This window comes from Tamandua tetradactyla, chromosome 13, assembly GCF_023851605.1.
Source record: "Tamandua tetradactyla isolate mTamTet1 chromosome 13, mTamTet1.pri, whole genome shotgun sequence".
Classification (NCBI taxonomy): Eukaryota; Metazoa; Chordata; class Mammalia; order Pilosa; family Myrmecophagidae; genus Tamandua; species Tamandua tetradactyla.
Genome location: NC_135339.1, coordinates 8,455,444 through 8,482,866, shown reverse-complemented (window position 1 = coordinate 8,482,866; position 27,423 = coordinate 8,455,444). Strand labels below are relative to the sequence as shown.

The 27,423-nt window shown below is 38.5% G+C and overlaps 1 long non-coding RNA gene across 10 annotated transcripts in view; it reads right to left on the bottom strand.

The window, feature by feature from the left end:
- Nucleotides 1-27,423, bottom strand: part of LOC143653556 (uncharacterized) — a 62,641-nt gene that overhangs the window by 5,964 nt on the left and 29,254 nt on the right. For 3 of the 10 annotated variants that reach the window (XR_013161365.1, XR_013161362.1, XR_013161369.1), the window contains 6 exons: nucleotides 26,793-26,904; nucleotides 18,071-18,298; nucleotides 16,292-16,393; nucleotides 11,918-12,023; nucleotides 6,413-6,574; nucleotides 5,469-5,552 (listed from right to left, as the gene is read on the bottom strand). This is a non-coding gene — a long non-coding RNA (uncharacterized LOC143653556). Of the gene's footprint in view, nucleotides 1-5,468; nucleotides 5,553-6,412; nucleotides 6,575-11,917; nucleotides 12,024-16,291; nucleotides 16,394-18,070; nucleotides 18,299-21,481; nucleotides 21,648-23,527; nucleotides 23,663-26,792; nucleotides 26,905-27,423 lie in introns of all 10 variants that reach the window. The other 7 variants (XR_013161364.1, XR_013161363.1, XR_013161367.1 and 4 more) reach the window with 7 other exon arrangements.

The following is a 27,423-nucleotide window of genomic DNA, read 5'->3' as shown; positions in this document are numbered from 1 at the left end:
ATACTACTACGGAAAAAATATGAATAAACCTACTTCAAGACACATACTATTCAGACTATCGAATGTCAAGGGGAAGAAGAGAATTCTGAAAGCAACAAGAGAGAAATGATTTACCACATACATGGGAAGCCAAATAAGTCTAAGTGAAGAGCTCTCATCAAACACCATGGAGGTGAGAATGCAGTGGTATGATATATTTAAGATAATGAAAGAGAAAAAATTGCCACCAAGAATTCTTTATCTGGCAAAGCTTCCCTTCAACAATGAGGGAGAATTTAAAATATTCACAAACAGTGGCCAAGGAGTTTAACAAGAGGCCTGTCCTATAATAAATACTAAAGGAAGTTCTACCAGCTGAAAAGAAACGACAGGAGAGACAGGATTGGAGGAGAGTATAGAAATCAAGATTATCAGTCAGGCTGATTAAAAGGGTAAAAGAGAGGACAAAAATAGATCTGACAAATAAAAGCCAAAATACAAAATGGTTGAAGTAAGTACTGCCTTTATAATAATAACACTGAATGTTAATGGATTAAACTCCAATCAAAATACATGGATCAGCAGAATGGATCTGTAAAAATAAGATCTATCTATATGCTATTTACAAAAGACTCATTTTAGACCCAATGAAACAGACAGATTGAAAGTGAAAATACAGAAAAAGATATTCCATGCAAGCAGTGACCAAAAAAATAAGCTGGGACAGATATACTAATATCAGACAAAACAGACCTTAAGTGCAAAAATGTTAAGAGGCAAAGAAGAACATTATATATTTTAAAAAGGGCAATTCACACAAAAGACGAAAATCAGGAGTGTTTCTATACGCTAGTAACAAACTATCTGAGCATGTAATCAAGAAAAATATTCCCTTTACGATAGCAACAAAAAAACCAAACATCTAGGAATAAACTTAACCAACAACATAAAGGGCCCATACATAGAATATGATAAAACATTGCTAAAAGAAATCAAAGACCTAAAAGTCCAAATTAAGGCATCAGCAGGATGATACTCTCTGAAGGAGGACTGTTGGCATCTGGAACATTTCTGTCACACAGGAGGGCACGTGGCTGGCATCTCCTGGTCCTTCCCTTCTAGATTTCATTGCTTTTAGCTTCAGGTTCCAGTGGTCTCTTTTCTGAGCTTCTGTGAGTCCTCTCTTAGCTTCTTCAGGGCTTTTCTTTAAAATTCATCTCTTAGCTTCTCTGAGCTCTTTGGGCTTTTTCTTTCTTTTATACTCTCAATTGAATCTATTGACACCTTAACATTATTGAGTAATCCAACCTATGAATAGCTATACATTTACAAAATGTACAAAATGTTTCAGAGTTTTCAAGGCACATACATTTTGCATTTATAGAACACTCCATTCAACAATAGAAGAATGTACTCTCTTTAAGCACACTTGGAACATTTAGTCTATCCAAGATAGACAACATTTTGGATCATGAAACAACTCTCAAAAATTTAAATGGTTCCACAACCCTGTGTAATTTTTGTTACGGCTTTTCACTAAATACTATGTTTTCATTGACTAATTTGCTTGTTTCCTGTCTTCCACAACTTCCTCTGCTTGAATGTAGAGTTTAAGAGAATGAGGATCTTGTACCCCTTTTTTAATTCTATATCATAAGCATCTATAATAAGGCCAAGCACATAGTGGGTGCTCAACATATTTATATTACATTAATTAATAATTAATTTCATGGTAAAATTCACTATAAATTTCCTTTAAATATACTGTGCCAAAATTACATATATAATACTATTCTAGTTAAAACTTAGATTATTAACCTTTTAGAATTACTTAAATGGAACAGAATAAGATAAATATTTTGGGTTCCTAGGTTGGAGATGAAAGTAAAAATGATGTAGATACTAGTTCAAAGAAAAAAAAATTTGGTTATTTTTAGCAAACCCTAAATGCAAAAACCATCCGTTACTGCATAATTTTGTCCCCAGACTTGATTTAATTTCTTCTATTGATTTTGTGGGAGGCAAAATTTCTAGGTAGGTAGATCCACAGAACTTCGACTTCTTGTAACCGGTAACTGCTAAATAAGTAAACTGGGACTATCTGGTTGTAAAAGATGGGCTAATGCTTTATTTGGAAGTCTTGTGCTTCATAAGCAATATAAAAGTGTGCTATCCATTTGCAAAAATGCCATGGTCACCACCAGTAGGAAAGAAAAATCTTTACTGTGATGTCACCCTCGGTTGGCAGTTCAGGATATGCCATGCTCTGAAAGTGAGACTAGGAAGAATCAACTCAAAATGAATGAGAATAGTCATCTGCACAAGAAATTGATGATAATATAATCTGAAAATGAGTAACAGATGAGGACACTGACTGCTCAAATCTTTCCAAAGGACCACAAAGGCTCCCTGGCCTTAGCAAGAGACTGAATACAGCATCAGATCTCCTACGATCTAACGAACAGTGGTGTGCAGATATCAGTGTTATAAAAGGGGGAAAAGGACATATGGAGTACAAGAAGAGAACTCACAAAGATTTCATGTTGGCCAGGGTACCAGGAGCTTCCACCAGGCTGACAGAGGTATACTGGACCACAAGGGAGGTGAGGCCCAACAGGAAGTAGAGCCATATATCATCCTTGAGGTAAGTCAGCTACTCTTATCATGAATATCCTCAGGAATAAACCTTAATTTGGTTTTCTAAGAAGAGACTTTCTGTGGGAAGAGAATGTACCTAACAACCATTATGAGCATTTGGCATCCTTTCAATTATATTTCAGATTAAAATTAATAAACTGGGGCTCTAATGTGTCAGTCAGTCTCCTAATTTTGGTTAGCATGAGTCAGTCTGCCTGGAAAACACGAACATGTAAAGCTGAGCACCAGAAATCTGACCCCCAATGCCTACAAGATATAATCCTGGGAAGTTGGTTTGTGCCTCACTCAACAACCCTGCATCTATTTTTTTCTACCATCTCTCAACCATGATGGAGATACAATCCATGAAATAGCTATGGTATAGTTAATAGAGAAGTGACTTGATCTTATAGTGGTATTAAAATCTCTCACCTTTCCTAAAAAATAGCATGAAATTATATGTTTTCATTTCCTTGGAAAGGTATTTTAAGTTTTCCATTTAAGCTGTTTTTTGAAACAGCCATGAAGCCATGACAGTGAGTGAATGAGTGCAGAAATTTTGGAATGAACAGACATTTTACTCTCATAACCCATTTTGTCAAGTGAATCATCTCTCTCACATGTCAGAAGGATCAAAAAGTAGGTTTTGGACATCTTATTAGGTCTTCCTTGTGACAATAGAAGGCTTGGAGTTTTCTTTGTTTCATCATTGCTTTACATAAGATTTTTAAACAGTTTTCAGCGCTGAAACTATTAGACAATATATATGATAAGTTAACTTAAAATCTGAGAGTGATGAATAGATAAATTTCACAGGAAATGGTTTACAGACATGTCTCAAATAAACATACCAGCATTTGCTTTTTGTGGCATCCTTGAGTCATATTTAATATATCATTAAGCCAGTGTTCCTCAAACATATATAACGGTATACTAGTTTGGGGAGATATTAATAAGAGTCAACAATAACAATAGCACATATATGCCAGATACTGTTCTGAATGATTTATATACTAATCCATTTAATCCTCACAGTTATTCTATAAGGTATATACTATTATTTCCCCCACTTTATAGATGAGAGAAATGAGCTACAGAAAGGGGCACCTGCCCATCATCACCAACTTGAAAGAGGTACAGCTGAGATTTGAATCCAGTCTGAGTCGGAATCCATACTCGTAGTCACAACATTTACCTAATTTCTAAATGTTCAAACAAGTTTGAGAAACTACTGGTTGCATACAGTTCTTTGCAGTGGACTTATATGCTGATAAGCACTGTGAACCTCTGAGACAAAACTGGAATACGTAACAGTTCTTACACTTATTTCACTAGAGAACGTCTTTTGCACAGAGGAAATGTGTGCAGAACACATTTTGGAAATACTATTTTGAAACGGCATTTCTTTGTCACTTGAAATGAATGAAAGTCCCCCCCTACAAACCAACTTCACACTTTACTCAACAGATTTAAACTCTAATCACAGATAGCATTAATAATATGCTGCTCTCTCAGCTTGCTTAGAAAGATGGGTTGGAGTTAGAGTCACCAAAACTCCTCAAGTGGGCTGAGGGTCCATGAAAGGAGCTTTCCTAGTTCCACATGGGTATGTCCATATCCTTGAAGCACGGTTCACAGAAGTCCCTTCAGGTCTCAAGAGGAAAGTTATATTTTATAAAAAGAAAGACATCTATAGGCAACAATTGCTTCTCAACAGGGATAATCAACAGGGCTGACTACAGAATATACTGATCAATCACATCAGGGAAAAGTGCTTGAAAAACCACAAGGTAAGAATTTGAATTCCTGACACAGGCAGCGATACCGAAAAAGTACTAGATTTTCCAGATGACTTCCACTAAGGAAGAGAATTGGCAAATATTCAAATTACCCATCAGATCCAGTGACAGACCAGGCCTGCGAAGTTTGTTGCCTGGGGCACCTATCTTTAAATGGGGGACATCACTAGATTGATACCTGAACTCCTTTTAGGGAGAGTATTGTATGAAGCCTGAAGTAATACCTTGATAAGTTACTTGGGGGCATGAATAACAGGTAGCTAAACTGCCTTCTAAGGAAGGTGGTAGATATTGTGAAACCGACCTGAACTTATTTGGTAATGCATAAATCTTAGACACAAAAGAGTTCATATAACCTGTCCTATAAATATTCTGTCCTTCAAGGTGTTTTAAGTATCACCTCACATGAAATGTTTTTCTCCTGGCAAACAGACCAACTTTTCAGAGATCCAAATTATCCTAAACCAGGGGTTGGAGACAGAAACTTATAGGGGACATGCCTAAGGTTATATGTTATATCCTAAGGGTGCTATAGGCCTCACTCAGATTTTTATCTGTTTAGGTAAGGGTGAGGCTGTCCCTAAAATATTTTAGCCAATTCACATACCTTAAATTTTAATACAATTTTAACATCCGTCTTACTAATAAAAATCCATTTCTGACTTTCACTGTGGTAGTTAACAATGTTTTAGGTGTTGATCCAGATGGGATAACTGAAGGGCTTGTAGTGGCCCCTCTGGAGAATGGCTTCCTGAATAGATGCCAGCTCTTGGCCTCTGGACTGAACATTAGGGCCATCAGCCACCCCTACAAGAGAAACTTAAAGCAACCAGCACATACATGTTATCATACTGTCTAAACTGAAGAATTCCTAAAGGAATTATAAGCATAGAACGAGATCTTTAAATTGTAAGTTTGCCTAGCTCATTTAAAAATCTCATCTGTGTACAGTTTACATTTATTACGAAAGAAGGTGCACACATATTCCCTATTCCAATAACCAAAGCTGAGCATTATGTTTAACATTCAGAAAATCTGAATCATATCACTTACCTATTAATTTGGCAACACATGGAAAGCCGTCTCATAAATCGCTGCATTGTAGCACCTTGCGGTTGAATTTAATCTACAATTAATCTAAGAAAAAGAAAAATACATATGAATGTGTTTAAAATACGTATGATATCCCCTAAATTAGAAAGTCATGCGTAGAATTTATTAGATATGAAACAGCATTTCTAAGAATCCACAGATTTATGAAATTTATGATATTGTGCAGTTTTATAAATCCTACATAACTTGTGTTCTATCTTCTCCACTGGTATTTCAGTTCAACAAACAGAACAGTTCTATTTGTTCAACAAAATTTAAGTTTAGCTGAAATACAGGACCAATTGAAAGATTATCCATTTCTCACAGAGGACCCAGAATGTGCAAGAAAACATATTTCAAGTCAATTTTACATTACCATAGTGATTTATGATATTTCCATCCTGAAATATTCTGTAGAATAAATCAAAGGAGGGAGAGGGAAGAGACATGCCGCTCAACATTTCACAGAGCTGGGCTCATGTAATGCAAGAAAACGGGAAGTCACTGGAGAATAAAAAAAATAATATAGCAAAGTGCATTGCCAAGTTAATAGTAATCACACAATGTCTACACTGAGGCAGACAGAAATGTTTCACAAGCCCCTAAACTCTTGGCAAGGAGAGAAAAACGAAAACAGATTTAAAAAAAATACTTTTTTTACAAAAGAAAAAGAAAGATAAACAGAGCAATCTGGACATAAACGCTGCTTCTGAGTTTGAAGCCTGGGGCACAGCCACCTGTAAATTCCTTACTTTCGAGGAGTACCAGCCTCTGTGCAGCGCGGAGTCCCTGAACGCCAAGGCTACAACTTCATGCTCCAGAGATGTGGCCGGGAGAGCCCGGGCTGCGAAGGCAGCGGCGGATGTCCCCGGTGCCCTCTCCCTGCAAGCCCTGTTTCCCCTTACCTGCAGCCGGGGGCTGCCCTACCCCGGGGCGCCTGGCCCCGAAGGGCCAGAGGGCGGAGGGGCAGCCCTTCACAGCAGATCTCGGTTCTCACAACTCAGTGAAACTTCTCAGTTGCAGTAAATTTTCCTCCAATTTCTGGAAGCGGTTTCTTCTTCTACTACCTTTCAAGAGTGATGGCTTTTACTTTCTCTCATTATTTTTAAAATTTATTCTTTAATTTCCAAAAACTAAGCCCATTAAACCTAATTCATCACCCCATTCCTGGCTAGCAACAAGATCACTTCTACTTACCCCCCCCCCCCCCATGTAAGCCTAGTTGTTCCCATTCCCCAAGGGTAAGGGGCTCCTCGGGAGGTATCCCTGTCTAGACACAGGGCAAACCTACCTGTCCACAGCCCCCAAAGATCCCCATCCTCTCTCCCCCCATCCCGCTTCCCAGGTGTACCTAACCCTCTAAAACCAACGTTAAACTCTTCCAACCCTCTTGGTGAAGATGAGAAAGTGACATTAACTGACCTAGAAGGCCAAGGATGAGATAGTCCCTCTTTGCTCAGAGACTCTCACCCTTAGGTCTTTACCCGGTGCTAAAAAACAGCCAGTACTGGAATAAGAACTCCGTGTCCATGGCAACCCCAAGTAACAGATTCTTAGAGGTCCTGAGAGGCCATAAAGTGGGGAATAGAACGCACTTGGTCTGGGAAAGCCTGAACTTAAACATACCCTTTTCCTTAAAGACTGGGGGAAGAGAACAGAAGGTGTACCAAGTTCAAAGACTCTAGGACAACAATCTCTGTCCCCCACTAACAGAATGGATCCTTCTTACATACTCTGATTTTGAGGAAGGTTTCATGTAGCTTTTGATTTTCCCTATGCGTTGGAGAGGGGCTGAATGTTTTCTAGTCAATATTAAATTTTATTAAAATAGGCAAGGTCAATGGTCAATTGTCACAAAAGAAAAAAATACTTCATTTACTCAAGCTATCTTTTCCTAAGATTGTGAAGAAGCAACAAAGTATTTCTTGTAAATTAAAAATATACCCATATTCCTGGTACAACAAATCTTAAAAGTGTATACACACACCAAACAAATGAAAACAAACATGGAGAGAGAGTTTTTTAAATGTAAATGAAGCATTATAAATTTCTATTGTTAAAATAAAAATTACCAAAAAAGAGGAATAAAGATCCGTTTGCTAGTATGTGTTAGTACATATATTCTGATGCTGAATAAAAGAATTTCTGCAGTTGAAAACATGGAATAAAAATATTAAACTCATATTTAGTATTTCTGCAAAGTCTTTTACAAGAAACAAAACTGGTCATTTATTGAGATGTTTCTATATGATAAGTGCCGTGGAATATGCGGCAGTGCTAAAGAAAAACTACTCATGAAAATTCACAATTTTGCCCTCATTTGAGCACTTTGGGTTGGAGGGCCAAAGTATCTTCTCATATAATACTAATTGATGAAGTCAATATGCCATACATCCCCCCAATGGTGGCCCCCAAATGCCTATCTTCATATATATTAGATATTTTATTCACTTGTGACCAACGTGAATTCAAGTTATCTGCAGAGATTAGCTGACAGTACATGTGAGCTTCATCAATTTTTCAATCTAGAGCTTCATCATTTTTCTCAAAAGTCTCCATCTGACATCCTGGACCCATTTCTCACACTCGTCCACCTGCTCTGTGTCTGGGAAGAATCAGCTTTATAGATTGTATCAAAATTTCCTTTGCCCTTTGGTCTCCATTTGGGTTCAGCAAGTGGGAGTTCCCAGAAATAGGTCAGAGGGCAGCAGAGAGAAAGGTCAGTGCATTTAAACTCCATCCATTCTCTTAGCTAGAATTTGACAGCGATTGCATCATATTTAACCCTAAGTATTTCATATTTTTTAAATGCTCTTGGCATGGTATTTTTTTGGTAAATTTTATCCCACAAATTCTGATATGTTTTGTTTTCATTTCATTCAGGTCAAAATACTTTTTAATTGCCCTTTTGATTTCATCTTTGATCCATGGATTATTCAGAAGTATTTTATTTTCTTGCCAACTCTTAGGGAATTTTCCAGATAACTTTGTTATTAATCTCTAATTTAAACTGCATGGTAGGCAGAAAACATACTTCGACTTGAAACCATTTAAATTTTTGAGACTTGTTTCATGATCCAAAATGTTGTCTATCTTGGATAGACTAAATGTTCCAAGAGTGCTTAAAGAGAGTACATTCTTCTATTGTTGAATGGAGTGTTCTATAAATGCAAAATGTATGTGCCTTGAAAACTCTGAAACATTTTGTACATTTTGTAAATGTATAGCTATTCATAGGTTGGATTACTCAATAATGTTAAGGTGTCAACAGATTCAATGCAATTCCAATCAAAATCCTAGCAGGCTTTAAAAAAATGTTGTTTAGAAACTGACAAGCAGATTCTAAAATTCATATAGTGATATAAAGAAACTAAAATAGACAAAACAACTTTGGAAACGAATGAAAATGGAGGGCTAAAGTTATCTGATTTTAAGACATTATAAATCTAGAGTAAACAAAACAGGTGGTATTGTATTAAGATTAAAAAAAAATAAAAGCTCTTAACAGCAGTCACATTTACCTGCAATGGTAATTGCTCTTCCTGGATTTTGAGGGGCTGTTTTATATATATATAACCTGGTATTTTGAGACAAGAATGAAACCAGTGGGGAAAGGATTAAGATAATTCAGGATACAGGGGTAAGGAAGACATTGCCTGTATTTTAGAACTTAACCTACTCTTTGAGACAAGAGGAAGACAGTTTTATTATGTCTAGAACCTAAATTTTCTGTAAACACATAATCTAACTCAACTGTCTGAATAGATTATTTAAACAATCCAAACACAGGGAGCCCAGAATAAGAATGAGAGCCTTTATATCTGTATAGCTTAATGTAATGCCTGGATGCACCCCACAGTATATTAAGCAGATAATAAAAAAACATTGGCAAATTCCCTTGTGGGATGGGTGAAAAATTATGGAACTATTAAACTTTACCACCAGGGAAACCCCGAGTACTGTGCCAAACATGAGGGACACCCAAATCAATAGGCCAAGCCCTTAATTTTGACGCTTGCTCTTGTGAAGCTTATATATGTAGCAGAGAAGCTTAGCCTACCTACAGGTATGCCTAGGAGTCACCTCCAGAGGACCTGTTTTGTTGTCAGATGTGGCAACTCTCTCTTTAAGCACAACTTTACCCGCTATGTGGGACATGACATCCAGGGATGAAATTCTCCCTGGCGGCATGGGAGATAACTCCCATCGATGAGCCTGACCCTGGCACTGTGGGATCAACAATACCATGCTGACAAAAAAGGGGAAAAGAAGTGTAACAAATAAAGTATCAGTAGCTGAAAGAGTTCAAATAGAGTCAAAAGGCTACACTGGAGTCACTCCTACACATACTTCAATTAGACAATGTTACCTATCATAACTTTCCAAACCCCAATCAAGACCATTCCTGCCAATCCTAAAGAATACCTAGGGTATTATTCAAGATACTACAAAAGTTCCATATACTAGGGTAACTTTCCAGAAACCTACAACCTCCAGATGGGTCCCTGGACCAGATAAGTCTGAAATGCAGAAGGGTCAGCCTTTCCAGAACATCAACTAGTTCCATCCCCCACCCCATATTATTGACAGCTTCTTCCCAAATGAAAAAGTTAGAATGGGTATAGCCCAAATACCCCTAACAAGGGAGAGAAAGATCAAAGGTGATGGTGGAGTTATACAGAGAAGGTCAGATTTAAGAAATAAGTGTTAAATCATTATATCGATATTTCTTTTAACCTCCAGTATCTTAGAGCAGCTAGAAATAAAAACCTAAAATTGTGGAATTGTAACCCATACCAAACTCTGAAATCTGTTCTACAACTAATTGTTGTGATGTACTTTGAAGTTTATTGCCTTTATGTATATATGTTATTTAAAGAGAAGGAGGAGTATACCAGAGAAGATAGGATTTAACAAATGAGTATGACTGCTAAATCTTTATTGTTGATATTTCTCTTGGTCTCCAGTGTCTTGGAGCAGCTGGAAGAAAAACAAGTAATTATGGAACTGTAACCTATACCAAACTTTAAAATCTGTTCTATACTTGTTAAAATGTACTTGGAAATTTATTGCTTCTTTGTACACATGTTATGTTTCACAAAAAAAAAATTAATAAGAAATAGAGCAATGGAAAGGAATAGTGAGTCCAAAACAGATCCACACACATATGGACAACAGATGTTTTGACAAAGGTATAAAGGTGAAAAGGCAATTCAGCAATTCAGGATAGTCGTTTCAACAAATCGTGCTGAATTAATTGGATATCCACACGCAAGAAAATTAATTTCAATGTGTAACTCACACCATATCAAAAGTTAAGTCAAAATGAATGTTCTATCAACAGAAGAGTGGCTAAACAAACTGTGGTATATACATACGATGGAATATTATGCAGCTTTAAGACAAGATAAACTTATGAAGCATGTAATAACATGGATGGACCTAGAGAATATTATGCTGAGTAAGCCCAGCCAAAAACTAAAGGACAAATACTGTATGGTCCCACTGATGTGAACCGACATTCGAGAATAAACTTGAAATATGTCATTGGTAACAGAGTCCAGCAGGAGTTAGAAACAGGGTAAGATAATGGGGAATTGGAGCAGAAGGGATACAGACTGTGCAACAGGACTAGATACAAAAACTCAAAAATGGACAGCACAATAATACCTAATTTTAAAGTAATCATGTTAAAACACTGAATGAAGCTGCATCTGAGCTATAGGGTTTTTTTGTTGTTGTTTTTTACTATTATTACTACTTTTATTTCTTTTCTCTATATTAACATTTTATATCTTTTTCTGTTGTGTTGCTAGTTCCGCTAAACCGATGCAAATGTACTAAGAAACGATGATCATGCATCTATGTGATGATGTTAAGAATTACTGAGTGCATATGCAGAATGGTATGATTTCTAAATGTTGTGTTAATTTCTTTTTTTTTTCTTTTTTTCTTTCTTTCCGATAATTAAAAAAAAAAAAAACAATGAATGTTCTAGTTTGCTAGCTGCCAGACTATGATATACTAAAACTGGAACAGCTTTAAAAAATGGGAATATAAGTCACAGGTTTACAGTTCTAAGGTCATGAAAATGTCCCAATTAAAGCAAATCTATAAAAAAGTCTAAATTAAAGCACCTATAAGAGGTTACCATCATTCAAGAAAGGCCAACGAAGTTCCAGGTTTCTCTCTCAATTGGAAAGGCACATGGTAAACATGGCGTTGTCTGCTAGTCTTCTCTCCAGGCTTCTTGTTTCAGGAAGCTCCCCCAAGGGCATTCATCTTCAAAGATCTCTGGCTGCATGGGCTCCCTTACCTCTTGTAGATCTCGTGATCTCCTGTGGCTCTCTAGCTTTTTCCACAATGGTTCCCTCTTTTAAAAGGATTCCAGTTAACTAATCAAGACCCACCTGGAATGGGTGGAGTAACAGCTCCCTCTAATCCAAGGTTAATAGCCACAATTGTGTAAGTCACATCTCTGTGGAGATCATCAAATTGAGTTTCCAACCTATAGTACTGAACAGGGATAAAAAGAAATGGCTACCACCATAAAACAGATTAGGATTAAAACATGGTTTTCCTAGGATTAAAACATGGTTTTCCTAGGGTACATAAATCCTTCAAAATTGGCACAGTGAATAATAGGACTAAGGATAAATTCTAAAACTATAACTTCTAGGATAAAATCATTGTAACTTTAGTTACAGATCAGAAGGGTCGGAGAGCAGGAATAAGAAACAGTCTTAACAGTGTACTTAAACTCCCTGCGCTCTCTCAGCTACAGTTTGACAGTTTGTCAGACTTATCCCTAAGTATTTCATAATTTTTAGTTTCTCAGATACAACCCCAACAGTACAATTTATAAAAGAGCAAATTGATTTAAATTGGACTCCAACAAAATAAAAAACTTCTCTTCAAAACACACTGGTAAAGAAATGAAAAAAGCTATATAAATTGGGAGGAGATCTTTGGAACACATATATTTGAAAACGGGCTTGTTACCACATTATATAAATAACTCTCAAAACTGAATAATAAGAAAGAATAAAAATCAATTATGCCCATTTTTTTAAAAATGCCCCATTTTTTTTTAAATGGGCAAAAGGTGTGAGCAAATACTTCAATGAAGATTTACAACTGGCAAAGGGGCAAATGAAAAGAAACTCATTGTCTTTAGCTATGAGAGGGAAATGCAAATTAGAACAAGAAGAAACCACTATACCCTTATTACAGTATCTAAATTATAAAGACTGACCATGGCAAGGATTGAGAGGAACTGGAACTCACATACACTGCTGGCATGTAAAATGATAGAACAGTTTTGGCAGTTTCGCAGTTTCAAAAAAAGTTAAATATGTACGTACGATACGATCCGGCCATTACACTCCTAGGTATTTACCCAAGAGAAGTGAAAGCATATTCCACAAAAAGACTCCTACATGACTTTTCATAGCAGTTCAATTTTTAATAGTGCATAATTTGCATGTCAATTATACCTCAATAAAACTTTTTAAAAGTAGAGTTAAGGAAAACTACTAGAGCTAATATGTGTATACAGTAAAGTAGAAAGTTACACGATCAAAACCCAAAAATCTACAGTGTTTCTATACACTAGTAATGAGCAATCTGAGGGGGAAATCAAGAAAAAAATCCATTTACAATTGCAACCAAAAGAATAAAATATTTAGGAAGAAATTTAATTAAGGATACAAAAGACCTATACAAAGTAAACTATAACAAATTGCTAAAAGAAATCACAGAAGATCTAAATAAATGGAAGGGCATATGATGTTCATGGACTGGAAGACTAAATCCAGTTAAGATGTCAATTCTACCTAAATTGATTTATAGATTCAATGTGATACCAATTATTCAGTTTGCAGAAATACAAAAACCAATAACTCAGTTTGCAGAAATGCAAAAACCAATAACCAAGTTTATCTGGAAGGGCAGGGTACCCTGAAGAGTTAAAAATATCTTAAAACGGCAGGCCACAGTGGCTCAGCAGGCAGAGTTCTCACCTACCATGCCAGACACCCGGGTTCAGTTCCCGGTGCCTGCATGTGAAAAAAAAATTATCTTGAGAAAGAAAAATGAAGTTGGAGGTCTCACACTACCTGACTTAAAGGCATATTATGACGCTACAGTGGTCAAAACAGCATGGTATTGGCATAAAGAGAGATATATCGACCAATGGAATCGAATAGAGTGCTCAGATATAGACCCTCTCATCTATGGACATTTGATCTTTGATAAGGCAGTCAAGCCAACTCACCTGGGACAGAACAGTCTCTTCAATAAATGGTGCCTAGAGAACTGGATATCTATATGCAAAAGTATGAAAGAAGACCCGTATCTCACACCCTATACAAAAGTTAACTCAAAATGGATCAAAGATCTAAACGTTAAGTCTAAGACCATAAAACAGTTAGAGGAAAATATAGGGAGATATCTTATGAAACTTACAATTGGAGGCGGTTTTATGGACCTTAAACCTAAAGCAAGAGCACTGAAGAAGGAAATAAATAAATGGGAGTTCCTCAAAATTAAACACTTTTGTGCATCAAAGAACTTCATCAAGAAAGTAGAAAGACAGCCTACACAATGGGAGACAATATTTGGAAATGACATATCAGATAAAGGTCTAGTATCCAGAATTTATAAAGGGATTGTCCAACTCAACAACAAAAAGACAGCCAACCCAATTACAAAATGGGAAAAAGACTTGAACAGACACCTCTCAGAAGAGGAAATACAAATGGCCAAAAGGCACATGAAGAGATGCTCAATGTCCATGGCCATTAGAGAAATGCAAATCAAAACCACAATGAGATATCATCTCACACCCACCAGAATGGCCATTATCAACAAAACAGAAAATGACAAGTGCTGGAGAGGATGCGGTGAAAGAGGCACACTTGTCCACTGTTGGTGGGAATGTCAAATGGTGCAACCACTGTGGAAGGCAGTTTGGCGGTTCCTCAAAAAGCTGAATATAGAATTGCCGTATGACCCAGCAATACCATTGCTGGGTATCTACTCAAAGGACTTAAGGGCAAAGACACAAACGGACATTTGCACACCAATGTTTATAGCAGCGTTATTTACAATTGCAAAGAGATGGAAACAGCCAAAATGTCCATCAACAGATGAGTGGCTAAACAAACTGTGGTATATACATACGATGGAATATTATGCAGCTTTAAGACAGAATAAACTTATGAAGCATGTAATAACATGGATGGACCTAGAGAACATTATGCTGAGTGAGTCTAGCCAAAAACTAAAGGACAAATACTGTATGGTCCCAATGATGTGAACCAATATTCGAGAATAAACTTGGAATATGTCATTGGTAACAGAGTCCAGCAGGAGTTAGAAACAGGGTAAGATAATGGGTGATTGGAGCTGAAGGGATACAGACTGTCCAACAGGACTAGATACAAAAACTCAAAAATGGACAGCACAATAATACCTAATTGTAAAGTAATTATGTTAAAACACTGAATGAAGCTGGGAAAAAAAAAAAACCCTCTGTTGGTTGAATTTTAATAGAAATGGGGTGAGGGTAACTCATGAGCGGGAATATAAGGTAGAGTGCTGTACTGTAGGTCATTCAGTTTGAAAGGGGTTGTTCAGAGTCATGCATATCATTATGTCACCGATTAACACTACAGATTTAAATAACTAAACTGGTACAAATGTACGACACTTGCACAAAGAGTAACAGAGTGGTATATATATATGGGAAGAAATACCTATTGCAAGCTATGGACTGTAGTTAACAGTAATATCTTCAATTTTTTTCCTCAATTGTATAATGACATAGCTTTCGCAATGTGGCTGTGTGCTTGTGAAAACCTTGTGTCTGGTGCACCTTTTATCTACCTTATCGACAGATGAGTAAAACCTATGGATTAAAAATAAATAAATAATAGGGGGAACAAATGTTAAAATAAATTTAATAGATTGAAAGGCTAGTGATCAATGAAAAGGGAGGGGTAAGGGGTATAGTATGTATGAATTTTTTTTCTGTTTTCTTTTTATTTCTTTTTCTGAATTGATGTAAATATTCTAAGAAATGATCATGATGATGAATATACAACTAGGTGATGGTGTTGTGAGTTACCGATTATATATGTAGAATGGAATGATCATATGGTAAGAATGCTTGTGTTTGTATGTTGGTATGTTTAATAAATAAAATTAAAAAAAAGTTCTTTCATCAACAGTAACTGGTGTAACACACCAATACCAGAGGTCAATACAAGGGGAGATAAGGTACATGGGGTGTTTTAGGTTTTCTTTTTTGTGTGTCTATCTGATAACTTTCTTCTTAGAGTAACGAAAATGGTCTAAAAGTGAGTGTGATGATGACTGCACAACTAAGTGGTGATACTGTGAGATACTGACTGTATAATTTGGATGGAATATATGATAAATAACTACTTCTCAATAATATCTGCAAAAAAATACAATTCTTAAAAAGGCAAAAACCCTCTGTACACATGCTATCAATAATCTGACATTTCACTGAACATTATTCTAGGTTTTCTACTATGAGATCCTGAACTATGAGACCCTACTTTTATAATTTACGTTTTTTGGTAGCCCCAATAGCAAAGTATTGATGGCCTGCTCTCTAAAAATGAAGAGATTTGCAGGACACTAGTAAAAGAACAGAACTTTTCAAACAGATACAATTATTTTTTGTATGTAAATGAAACATCTTCCTCAGGTTTTAAATAATACATAAAAAAAAGTAATACATGTGCATAATGTACCTTTATCTACAATGTGATCCAGACCTCCCAAAAGCCGTAGTTCTTCTTTAAACCAATCTCCTGCTCGTTTAGAAGTGATGCCTCCATAGCTAAATGCCCAGGCTAAAATTCAAAAGCATCAGTAATGAACACGGACGCTCGCCAATAATTTGGAGGCAACATTTCTAAAAACTGACCTTCTTTACAAAAAATTCACTGCCTGCTAGAAGGATCTCTGTATAGTACTGTAAATGCTTTCATTAAGTAAAAATTAACTAATTTTTAATTTTATCACAACAATGTATTGAAGAGATGTTTTAAATCACATGACCAGTTTTCAGAGAAAACCCATTATTAATTTATCACTTGTCAATTCAATATAATACTGATACTATTATTTCTACAGTACAAATGCTCAAGAATGGGCTAAATCAAACTATATACATATTCCAAATGCAAATTAATACACTGGACTAATTTTCCACAAAGGCTGTTAGAAGTTAACTCTCAGAAGCAAAATGTGGGAGTGTCAATTACCCTGAACCCTCAAACTTACAAGTTATCACTTTAAATTTTTGTCTATCTGAAGATGGAAAGTGGTATCTTACTGCTTTGGTTTATACAATGAATTTTAGCACATATTTTTTAGTTATATGCATTTTTCCTACCATGCGTTTTTTCCTTCAAGGTTGCTTTTCTATTTCTTACTGTTTTATACATTTTCTTAACTATTCTGAATACAACTCCTTTGTTTTAGTGTTCCAGACTCTCACATCTTAAACTTTATACTGCAGAGCTAGCAGCTTGGATGCTCATCATGTGGCACCATGACAAAATCATTACACATAAATAATGCTACAGGATCACCGCTAGAGGGAGCACAGAAGATTAAGAGGCAGGATAAAAAACTGATTAAAGTTCCCTTTCTCTTTAGTTGCCTTTATCGTTTTTTCTTTCTTAAAGTATATAGCCAAGCTCCAATGCAGAACAATGGGGCACCAGAGAAAAACAATGTTTATATAAGGGAGACGTTAGAAATATCTGAAAACCAGGCATTATACAATAATAATTATAAATAAGATATAAACAATAACAATGAAATAAGATTATTTTTCAAAACTACAGGCCAATTATTTAGTATTGGACTAGCAACCATTGAGGTATTACTGACTCTACAAGGAAAAAGACAGATGGAAAAAAATAAAAAGAGATGAAAGTATGACTGGAATGAAGCAAAAGCTACATGGGCATTTTAAAGATGGGGAGTTGAGTGAGCACAGGGGTGGCTACTGGCTCTGGCCCTAATTAGAAAGGGCACTGCCCCAGGGAGGGCAGGTACCTAGGAATCTGTTCTCTCAGTCTTTTGGGTTCTTGCAATCTCTTGAAGAAGTCAACAACCTAAAACAGCATGGAATAAGTCACTGAGTCACTGAAAAGAAATGGCCCTCACAAGTGCTTTGAACCCTTTTTTTTTTCATGAAGTCCAGATACTATGAATAGAAATTACTAATAGCCTAAATGCAATATCTACATGGAAAAAAAAAAGTCAACAGAAATTTACGGCCATTTACTGAACGGAGACCCAAATATAGATGAGCTAGGTTAGAAATTTCAGGCAGGGAACAGAATTACGCTCTAGGCTAAACCTCAGAAAAATTTCTCAATTTGTCAACTGAGACTAAAGAGGTTAAATGATTTGTCCAAAGTCACATGTCTGCTAGCAGAACTGTCACAAATCAAAGACTTTATGAAAGTAGTTTTTATTTTACAATGGAAGGAAGGGAGGAGGGAGGGACCTACCTTTATATTTTCAAGATCTAGATGCTTGTTGTGTACAGTTTCACATAGTCTTCGAATTTTTTCTTTAATTTTGTTCATATCTTTTTCATTCAGTAGCTTAGCTGATGAAGCATCTTGTTCCAGTTCCAGAAGCCGAATCATTAGATCTAAGCTGGCTCTATCGAGATCCATGTTCAACCAGTCCCTACTCAGGATGTACATGAGGGCAGCTGTGCAAAGGGACAGATTCTTCAACAGACCAAACACACAAAACAAAACAAAAGTTCATGAAAGCAGTTGGTGACAATTTCAGGAAATACGACTGTTTTGAGATTTGCTCAGTTACTATTTTAATGGTAAAAAACATGCATGCCTAAAACTCATATTGCTGACCATATTGGAAATCTTCAAAAAATTTTCTTCAATGGTTCCCTCTAAAGTATTCCAGGGAATGTATTTATAAAATAAATGAATAAAGCACTGTTGCTTAAAACTTTCTTTTCTACGGTCCTTCCTTACATGAATGTCCCAAAGCTGGAAGAATATTAGCTGAATTACATGTTTCTTTGGGCATTCTGTGCTAAATGAACAGTTTATAGAATACTTTTTCAATACTGAAAATGTGTTTTGAAATCCACATTAGAAATTTAGCATTTTTTTACTGGAACGTAAACACAGCTGTATTTCCATAAGTGTATAAACCCAGGATGTTGAAATGAACCTATTTGGTTCATTTCTTTAAAATCAAAGCAATCAATTCCGGCTGAACCAAGTAACTTTTTATTTTAACTCTTAATTTAATGTGCTCTCAAAACTACTTAGGTGAGGTAGTTATTAGCACACTCTATACAAAAGATATAAAAACCTTTAACTATTGAAGATGATATATTTTAGATAAGCATTAATATAACAAAAAGCTCCTACATTTGAGATACTCCAATTGTGGGGTATTCTGTATTTATATCTCAATGCACAGAAACATTAGTAACAATCTAAAGATTTAAACTTTGAACCCCAAGAGTAGAGAAATTTCAGACTGGGTGACTGATTAAATTGTAAGAATTTGAGAGTTTTGCCACGCAAATGAGGACTCCAAGAGACGTTCTCTCATGCAACACGCAAGGGGTTTATTTACCACACATGCGTGGGGCTCACTGAACACGCAGGAACAGAGAGCCCCGAGCCTGGGTTTGGGAAGCCTTTTAAGGGCCAGGATAAGGGGGTGGGGTTTGAGGGTTGAACATGAGTTACAGGTTCTGCTTTATGCAGGAAGTAGATAACGAACAGTTTCACAACAAGTATTTCTGGCGCCAGGAGTCATGGGGGTTGCAAGAAGCAGATAACCACCCCGGGAAAGTCCCGGGTTGTTTTTCTTAGCCTGATGGGGCCCATAACTCTTTCCTTTACAATCCTTCTTTACATAAGAAAAGTTAGCTACTGTTAAGCTTTATAAAATCCTTCTTTACATTCCCCACTCCTTTTTCTACATATCTCTAATCTTAGAGATTTTCTGGGTTATTTAACACTGAGTACTGTTATCTGATGAGCATTAATTTGACATTTCCAATCTGCCTTTGTAAAAACTGTATAATTCTATTTAGAATACATGGTCTTATAGTTATTATTAAAAGTAACACAGTTAAAGGCCCAGCGAGAGCAGATAATAGCGTCATCAACCAGGGGGACTTAGTAAACCAAGATCAAACCATCCCTGTTGTGCCTCTTGTTCTTTTTGTCTTTCACGAAGGCGCTCTCTGAGTTTTGTCATGGACTCTTTAACAACACCAGAGTGATCCGCATAGAAACAGCACTGTTCTTTTAAAGCTGCACATAGTCCCCCCTCTTTAAGGAAAAGCAAGTCAAGTCCCCGCCTATTCTGCAGAACTACTTCTGAAAGGGAGGTTAGAGAGTTCTGAAGGGCTGAGACAGATCTTTCTATTTCTTTTAAGTCTTGATCTATCGCGGCCTGTAATTGACTGGTTTGCTGATTGCTATGTACAATGGTAGCAGTCCCTGTGCCTATACCAGCAACGACAGTTACCCCCATAAGGACTGCTAGAGTTATTGAGATTGGTTCTCTTTTGTATCTGCTTTGGCTTAATAGTGTAGTTTCTAAGTCTGTCCCTGAATGATAGAGAATTCGGGGGTATATAGAAACTAATACACAATAGTTGGCAGAGCTGTTAAAAACCTTTGTAGATACACAAGGGGTAATTCCAGTGTCACATGCCCACTTTAAACCTGGGGGAGGTTGAAGGAATTTATCATTATCTTGGGTTTGATTAATGGTGGAACATAAGATTTTAACGTGGGGAGGAGGGTTACCTATACAAGTTCCTTGTCCCGTAACTTCAGACAAGGTGAGTTTATGGTTGCCGTCCCAGTCGCAAGACGTGCCAGAAGGGAGGATGGTATATGATTTGTTTACAGCTATTCCTTCATAATAGGGCGGCGAAGCCGACAGGCAAAGCCAGCATGACTGGGTGAGACTAGCTCGGGAGTGATTGAGGGCAGAAAAGGCTCCTAGAATTAGGTTGTATAATCGGTTGCCAGGAGTCTCTGGATTGTAGGGAGAAGTAGTATTGGGAGTTGGAAGGGGGGAAGAAGTGGGAATTAGGGAGCTATTGCTAGGCCTTCCTGGGGGCGTAGGCTTCGCACGAGGCCCTGGGTTTTTCATAGTCAGAACAGGGTTGGGGCCTACCCTGATAGCTTTTGGGGGGAATTTCTTCCTTTTTAATTAGTATTAGCCTCCCCCTGTCTGTGCCGGTTTCGTATAATCTGGCTCCCCAGGTTTTTCCAGTTATCCAACTATTATCTGAGAGGTTAGTGATATTAAGCCAAATTTTAGCGCAAGGGTTTTGTGAGAAATCGGTTGTAGGCCTACCGCCGGTCATGAGTGTTCCATGGTGGGCCCCGGGCCATCCATCAGACCCATAGCTTCCAGGATTAGAACAGGTTTTCTGGTACCCTATTTTGAGGAAGGGGTCGCCTAAGGTTGTCCATTTTGAAGCTAAAGTCTCACAGCCCCAGTAGGCACAATAATAGTGTCCTGGGCTGTTAGAGTAATTTTTCCGTGATTGGATGCGGGACATAGGTAGATGGGGGTCAGGTCGCAACAGGGTTCGTTCCCCAGAGTGGTAAGATTACAAGGGGTCACTAGAAAAGAAGGCTCCCCTGCTCCATCCCAAGTTTTTATAGTCTTCCCATCATCCCATCTGGTTACTGTCCATTTCCAAGGCTTAATGCGGGTTGGAATTGGGTTCCCCTAGGGGAAGGAGGAGAAGGAGTAGTAACCCTACGAACCCGCAGCTTGAGAGGATTGTCAGTCCTTTCCAGTTTCCATTGGGACTCAGAGGGCGAAGGCGCAGGTTTGAGATGAGACGCATGGATCCAGGATGCGACCTTGACTGTGGTGGGGGTGGTCAAGAGTACCTGATACGGTCCTTTCCAGCGAGGTTCAAGAGTCTGTACCTGGTGGCGGCGGACGTAGACGAAGTCTCCCACCTGATATTGATGCGGAGTTCTGTTGTCTCCTGGCAGGTAGGAGGTGCAGAGCTGCCGCCACAGGAACCGCTGGGCTTTGTCCAAGGCTCGCAGCCTGTCAAGCAAGGGGGTATGGAGGGAACTATTAATTTCTAGAATGGAGGACATGTCCTTGACTGGAGGTGGGGGCTCCATACAAGATTTCATAGGGGGTTAGATTACACATGAGAGCAGAGGGGGTATTCCTGGCCCTGAACAGGGCATAAGGCAGGAGCATGGTCCAATCTTTCAAGCCAGTCTCTATAGCTAATTTGGTTAGGGTCTCTTTAATTGTCCTGTTCATTCTTTCTACCTGTCCTGAGCTTTGGGGTCTGTATGCGCAATGCAATTTCCAATCAATCCCCAATATCCTGGTCACACTCTGACTCACCTGGGCTACAAATGCGGGTCCGTTATCTGACCCTATTACCTTTGGTAGACCGAACCAGGGAAAAATTTTTCCATAATCTTCTTGACTACGACCTGGGCCGTTTCTCTCTTAGTTGGGTAGGCTTAAACCCATCCTGAAAAGGTGTCTATAAAAACTAGTAAGTATTTAAGTCCATATTTTGCAGGTTTAATTGCAGTAAAGTCGACTTCCCAGAACTGCCCAGGTCGAGTTCCCCTTAGTCTTTTTCCGTTAGGAGCTTTGGTGGGGTAGGCGTTTACGATTTGACACGCCTGACACTCTCTGGCTACGCGATCTGCCAGTTCTTTCCTTTTTGAGGCTGCCAGAGGGTACAATTCCCTCTGGTCTTGCAGGAGCTGCTGTAGTTTCCCTGTCCTCAGGTGAGTGAGCTGGTGGACCTGCTGTATGTAAGCTAGGGCTTCCGACTCTCCTTGGGGTGTAACCTCAGATAGTGTCTCAGGGGGTTGCTGGTTTTCTTTGGTTATTAGGACCAGGTTTATAGGGTCCCTTAATGCTGCCGCTTTTGCTTCTTTATCTACTCGCCTATTACCCATGGTTACTGGGTCCGAGCCTCTTTGGTGGCTAGCACAGTGGACAATGGCTAGTTCTTTGTTTCAGCCCTGGCGGCCTTGTTGCATGTTTCCGGCATCGCTGAGGGTGGATTTTATACATGCTATTTTAATTGTCCCCAACATTTCCTCCCTTTGTTTTTTTAAAAGGATGGAGGAAGAATGCTGATCCAGCATTCTTTTGGCATTAACCTTTGCTGGGGGAAGTAGAGGCCTCATCCCCCAGGTTGTTTGTGACTCTGTTTTTCTGGGGAGAGGAATTTTTGCAGAGTGAACCTCTATGCAAGATGAGGCATACTTCTCAAGGAGCTCGAAAATGGCCTTTAATTGCTTTGGCCCTCCTTTGCAGTGCTTTGCCTTGCACCCAGCGGTACCAATCATAGCTTAAGCTAGAAGCATATTTTCGAGTTGTATGCTGCTCCCGTAGGAGTGGGGATTCTTACCCGAGAGGGTGGGTAGCAGTCAGATATTTTGGTTTCATACCTTGGTTAGCGAGATGAAGTCGGTGATAATGCACTTGAATGGGCCTGCTTAGGGCAGAATTAATTTGGTCCTTAATTAGCTGTATTATTCTTTTTTCTCTTACTAATTTTTTTTCCTCTCTTTCTCCTTCCCTCCTTTGTTCTTTTTCCTCCTCTGTTTCTCTCTTATAAAACACTTTTTTAGCTTCTTTGACTAAATCTCGCAAGGCTAGGTCCTGCAACCCGTCTAAGCGCTGCAGCTTGCGTCTAATGTCTGGAGCCTATTGGCCGATAAAGGCCATGGCCACTGAGGCTCTTTGATCCTCTGATTGAGGGTCGAAGGGAGCACACCTACGGTATGCCTCCATTATTACTTTTTTTTTTTTTTGAAAGACTGAGGGTGATTCGTCCGCTCCCTGAATAATTTCTTTTACCTTGGCCAAATTGATGGGCCGGCATGCGGCTGCTCGGAGACCCACTACTAGAGTCTGGTGATAGATGGACAGATGCTCCCTACCTTTAGAGGTGTTCGGGTCCCAATTAGGGCGGCACAGCGGGAACTGATCGTCGATGACATGCTGGAGTTGGGTGGGTCTCCCATCTTGTCCGGGAACTTGCTTCCTGGCTTCCAGGAGGATCCGATCTCGCTCTTCTGTGGTGAAGAGAATCCCCAAGAGTTGTTGACAATCATCCCAAGTGGGCTGGTGAGAGAATATAAGGGACTCCACCAATCCAGTCAGCCTAGTGGGAGCCTCGGAAAAAGGAGGGTTATTATTTTTCCAGTTATATAAGTCAGAGGAGGAAAAGGGCCAGTATTGTAGAGTGGACATTTCTCCCCCGTGACTATCATCCACTGGAGGCCCGTACGGTCTGAGGGGGAGAGTGACCGCCACATCAGATGGGCTTAGTGCTCGTCTGCTTCGTGTACTATGTGCCGGTCCTGTTTCATCTGGGATCGTCTGTTGGTGAACCTGCGGAGAGGGAATGGAAGAGGTCGGAGAGAGAGAACTAGAGGAGGGAGAAGGTGAGCTAAGAAAAGGGGGGTCCTGTACCGGAGCTGAAGGGTAGGGGGGAGGGGAAGAAGGACCTGCATCGAAGAGGAGTAGATCCGATTGGGATTCCGGTAGGACTGCAGGAGGTAAGGAAGGATAGTTTCGGAGCTTGAGAAGGACCCAGCACCTTGATTGGGAGTACAGAGGGAGAGTCATGTTGACCAAGAGGAGTAAGAAACAGCTTTACCCATGGAGGTGGGTTTTCATACAGGTCCTGCCAAACCATGATGTAGGGCTGCTGGTCCAGGTGGGCATACGGGTCAGGGCGGAAGATGACTGACTTGACGGCCCGAATCAAGGGTAGATGAAAAGCTCCTTCACAAGGCCATTCCACGTTAAAAGAGGGCCACTCGGCCGAGCAGAAGGTCTGCCATTTGCCTTTCTTTACAATAAGAGATAGATTCTGACCTCTTTCCCTGACCTCAGACCAGTGTCTTAAGGTCAGAGAAAGTGGAGTCGACGTTCCTTGACCCATCTTTGGTAAAACGAAAACAATTCCTAACACACAAATACAGACAGACACACAGAGAGCCGGCACACCACGTTTATACAGTTTCAGAGACACAGCTCAGACTGGCCTGATGACTGTGATCGAGTCTCCCCCCGTCAGAAGGGAAACAGAATCAGAGTCGGCCCTGTAGGAAGCCTCCAGGCGTCCCCAGAGGTCCCCCAATCCCGAGGCGTCCCTCGGGAGAGTGACCTGCAACCCCTGGACACGTCTGCCGGTTGCCGTCGGGGAGTGATCACGCAACTCTCCGACAGTCAGTCTGACAGACTAAGCAATTGCACCTCAGACAAAAAGGCCTCACTTACCCCGAGAGAAAGAGCTGTTGGAGTGTCCCCTTACGAAGAGCCAATCTCGGTGGGACCTCCAAATGTAAGAATTCAAGAGTTTTGCCACGCAAAGGAGGACTCCAAGAGACGTTCTCTCATGCAACACGCAAGGGGTTTATTTACCACACATGCGTGGGGCTCACTAAACACGCAGGAACAGAGAGCCCCGAGCCTGGGTTTGGGAAGCCTTTTAAGGGCCAGGATAAGGGGGTGGGGTTTGAGGGTTGAACATGAGTTACAGGTTCTGCTTTATGCAGGAAGTAGATAACGAACAGTTTCACAACAAGCATTTCTGGCGCCAGGAGTCATGGGGGTTGCAAGAAGCAGATAACCGCCCCAGGAAAGTCCGGGTTGTTTTTCTTAGCCTGATGGGGCCCATAACTCTTTCCTTTACAATCCTTCTTTACATAAGAAAAGTTAGCTACTGTTAAGCTTTATAAAATCCTTCTTTACATAAGAAAAGTTAGCTACTGTTAAACTTTATAAAATCCTTCTTTACATAAGAAAAGTTAGCTACTGTTAAGCTTTATAAAATCCTTCTTTACAAAATGTTTACATAGCAAGTTAAACTGGCAATTAGGATGCCACAGTACAGACTACTGGAGATCCACTATCCCCAAGAATACACACTAACATTTCGATTCTCTACTAATTACAGATTGAAGCAAGTTAATAGTCAGTTCTCATGTCTTCCTCCTCATTAAATATTCTTTCATCTGCCACGATTTGGTAATAGAATTATAATCCAGGTTTAAGTACACTGCTTTCAGGTTCAGAAGACCTATCAGATTAATTTTTTAACATCTTATCCGTATTTGGAACATAATCTTCTTAAAGAAAAATATAATAAAGTCATCTTAAAATACCACTATGATAATGATTAGCAATGAGGATTACATTCTTTTAAATGTAGCAATGTTAAAAATTTACTTGGATTTAAATCTGAATGTTATTATGCATGCTTTATTTTTAAGAGAAAGCAAAGTCATAATAAAAATGAGAATTCCATTCCTTTTCACAACGAAGTGATGCCCAAGATTATATATATATTCAATATATAGAGGATCATCCACATCCCCATTCAACATTAAAGAAATATGCACACTGTAAACTGATAGGTAGAAAAATAATTCAGAGGCACTAAGAACTGCAGAATCAAAAACAGCCATTATGCTCAAGATTTCCAAAAAGAAAAGTAAAAACAAAATTCAGTGAAAAGGATCATTCAATTATGGGTAATGACTAAATAAATTTTAATTTACATTATTCTATCCAGCTCCAAAGACAACAGTCTAAAGTGTTACCTGGATCTTTGTGGCTGCCATGATATCTTATCACCACCGTTATGATTTTTGGTTCTTATATAGAAATTGTTTCCCACAAAGCTACATACAGACAAAATATTGTTTTATTAAAAAAAAAATTAGGACAGGGTGGGCAATGGTGACTCAGTGTCAGAATTCTTGCCTGCGATGGCAGAGACCCGGGTTCGAGTCCCAAAAGTTGCCCATGCAAAAAAATTAGGACATTTAAAAATAATTTTTTTTCACACTATCTGAGTCAAATAATACTAAAGACTCTTAGCACTTTCTGATTAGAGGAAATCAATACTTAAAGTCAAGCACGGTGTTGTATGCCAGCTATGGTGACTGATTAAACTTTTAATATTATAAATTGACAAGAAAAAATAGAATGCATTGAGAAAATCATCTTAAGTGTCTTATCAAGCAAAAATATTCCAGTCCTAGCTCTATATAATTAGCAAACAAAAAAGACTTGATCCATAATTAGGAAAAACATATATGCAATCACATGAATATCAAATGAAGCTATTTTGACAGCCTAATAGACCAGCATTTTAAATAAGGCTCCTAAATCTCAGAAACTTAAAAATACCTGATGGTGCTGCGAATCGTCCAAGGTTTTAAAGACCATTGCTACCATGCCATGCGATCTCAGGTGCATTCGAAAACTGGGCATGGCACATTTAGTAGCCAAGCTAATAACACTAGAAGAAAACAGACTAGATTAGGAGGACTGGGAAATATCTACTACATTGGCTTCACTTTGTGTAATACCAAAACAAGCAGGGGCAAGGGGGTATTAAAAAACATGGGCAAAAGAAAATGAAAAAAAAACACACAGGCTAATCAAATTTTACTGATGCTTAGTATGTGACTATGTCAACTATAATTAAAAATAACAATAAATCACCTGCTCATCTTTGGCACATTCCTTACATTACTACTACAATTTTAAGCATGAGGTGTGAACTACCTTTCATAATGTTTCTGATACAATTACTGAGCATAGATGAATAAAACACAGAACCACAAAGGATATTTTATTTAAAAATTTATAATTTACCATTCTTAATTTTCATTGTGCCAAAATATTACTCAGCTAACTGACTAAAGCAAAAACCTTTACAAAATAAGTAAAGTCCATTTTTAGATTGTTTCTAAAACTCAAATTCTAGATGGCAACTAAGTAAGTTAAAATTAGGGAATGCCAGATTCTAGCTCCA